The following is a 2054-nucleotide window of genomic DNA, read 5'->3' as shown; positions in this document are numbered from 1 at the left end:
CGGTCGGCCGGTGGAAAAAAGAGTGCGACAGCAGGGGTTCGAACCCTGGATCTCTTCCTTGGGAGGGAAGCATCTTACCACTTGACCACAGCCGCTTTCTCGGTGGAAAAGGCATCGAATCCTTCCTATTTGTAGGACACCCTTTGGGCGGATCTCTCCGATCGAGCACACCATCCATCCCGGCAATGAGCCCGACCGGCGATGAACGGACCCGGCACGCCGAACGCGGCCCGGGAGATCGCGGCCTCGGGCACTCTGCCCCGGGTCCGGGCGACCTCGTGCAAGCCACGTGCGCGGCGGAACGTGCCGGACACCGGGCTTCGCCCGACACACTGCCACCACCTCGTGCGGCGGCGGACGCTCTTCTCGAGCCCCGGCAGACTCTCGTCGGGCTGACCGAGAACATCGGCCCGGGTGGTGGTGTGGCAAGGGGGAGATGGAGCCAAAAAGGAAAAGGTAAAGTTGCCCGCCGGATCCGGCCATACTGGCGCTGGCGCGCGCCCCGCGACCAGGGACTTCGGCAAGGCCGCCCGAGCCGGGCCCCATGCCACGGCTGCCGTCCTCCACCGGAGAGGGGGTGACATCCGGCACGAGGCACGGATCGCGCGCTGCAAGCGCGGCCGGGCACGGAACACAGTGATGTGCCTCGCCCCCTTCGAGCGGCCGACAGGCGCCCGCCACCAAAAGGGCCCCGGGGCCTGTTCGAGCGGCAGCCAATGTCGGAGTAGAAGAACGCGCGCTGTCGAGCGGACCGGCACCCACCAAGCAGGGTCTCCGACGACACGGTCGCGCCATGCCCCCAGACAACGACACACACCCACACGGCCATGCACATGGACGGAGGCACGGGAGAGGGGAGGAAATGCGCCCGGACCACTCTCGTGCCGGCTGTGGGCAGGCATACACCCCCCCCCCGCATCGTCCAATCCGAAAAGCCCCCCTCTCAGGGGGGGGGGGGCACGTTCAAGCAACATCGCGCGTTGAACACAAGCCAACAGGGAGTACACGCCCAGTAGGGGGACTTTGTCCGGTCTTCGGGGATGCTGCCCCGAGCGCCCCCCTCTCCGGGGGGGGGGAGAACGTATGCAGGGGAGCGCCACGGACTGACAAAAGTGGAAAAAGAAGGGAGTGCGACAGCAGGGGTTCGAACCCTGGATCTCTTCCTTGGGAGGGAAGCATCTTACCACTTGACCACAGCCGCTGCTCGGTGGCTGGGAGGCACTTTTTTGTCCATTTCAAGGTAACTACTGAGACACGCCCTTTGCGGCCGTCCCGAGGGGCGGGCACATGCCCCGGCGCCACGCCCGCTGGTGTTCCCTCGCGAGGAGATCCCCCTGCACATAGCGGGACAACGACCACCAGGGGGGGGGGGGCAGGAAGGGCCAATCGAGAACCTCCCCTCGGGGCAGCGAGCACCCCCGGGACCAAGCCACGGTGTCGGCTGTCGCCCGGACCAAAGGCAATCCATGGACAGGGGCAAAGGGACGCAGGGCTCCCTCCCCGGAGGGCAATGAGCTTGCAGGGTGCCGGAACCTCTCAAAAAGAAAAGAAGGAGACGGGAAGGGTGCCCTCTTTTTGTGGGGTGCCACGCGGCAAGGCGGGGACACCCAGGGCCGGATGGGCCGAGTCGCGCCAGAGAAAGTGCTCTGTGCCGGCGGTGGACCAGGCTCATGCTCCCCCTCCTTCCCCGGTGGCCAGGACAAGCAGGCGCCCTGTCGATCACCCGCCGGGATGTGGCAAGTCGTCGGGAACACATCAGGCCGGCGGGGGCACGGCCCATGCCCCAGGCCAGGAAAGATGGCCCGAGGGTGGAACCCGGGGCCGAGCACAACGGCGCAAGGGCCACACAGGGACGAAGAAAGCAAGGGCGAAAGGGCGGGAACACACAGGTCCGGCCGGTGATGTGGGCGGCACCCCGGGGGCGGGCCCGGCGCGGGGAAAAGAAAATAGCGAAAAAGAGAGTGCGACAGCAGGGGTTCGAACCCTGGATCTCTTCCTTGGGAGGGAAGCATCTTACCACTTGACCACAGCCGCTCGCTCGGTGGTGGAAGATT

At 66.5% G+C, this 2054-nt stretch overlaps 3 non-coding genes across 3 annotated transcripts; all 3 read right to left on the bottom strand.

Annotated features, from left to right (window-relative positions):
- Nucleotides 1-23: 23 nt before the first annotated feature.
- Nucleotides 24-95, bottom strand: H696_02942. Its single transcript has one exon. It is a non-coding gene; the product is annotated as a tRNA-Gly (tRNA).
- A 1034-nt stretch (nucleotides 96-1129) lies between these two features.
- Nucleotides 1130-1201, bottom strand: H696_02941. The gene has a single exon. It is a non-coding gene; the product is annotated as a tRNA-Gly (tRNA).
- Nucleotides 1202-1962: 761 nt separating this feature from the next.
- H696_02940 lies at nucleotides 1963-2034 on the bottom strand. Its single transcript has one exon. It is a non-coding gene; the product is annotated as a tRNA-Gly (tRNA).
- Between the last annotated feature and the right edge of the window lie 20 nt (nucleotides 2035-2054).

The sequence above is a fragment of the Fonticula alba genome (assembly GCF_000388065.1).
Source record: "Fonticula alba strain ATCC 38817 unplaced genomic scaffold supercont2.4, whole genome shotgun sequence".
NCBI classification, from domain to species: domain Eukaryota; order Rotosphaerida; family Fonticulaceae; genus Fonticula; species Fonticula alba.
The sequence above is the reverse complement of the archived record's forward strand: the minus strand, read 5'-3'. Positions and strand labels throughout refer to the sequence as shown.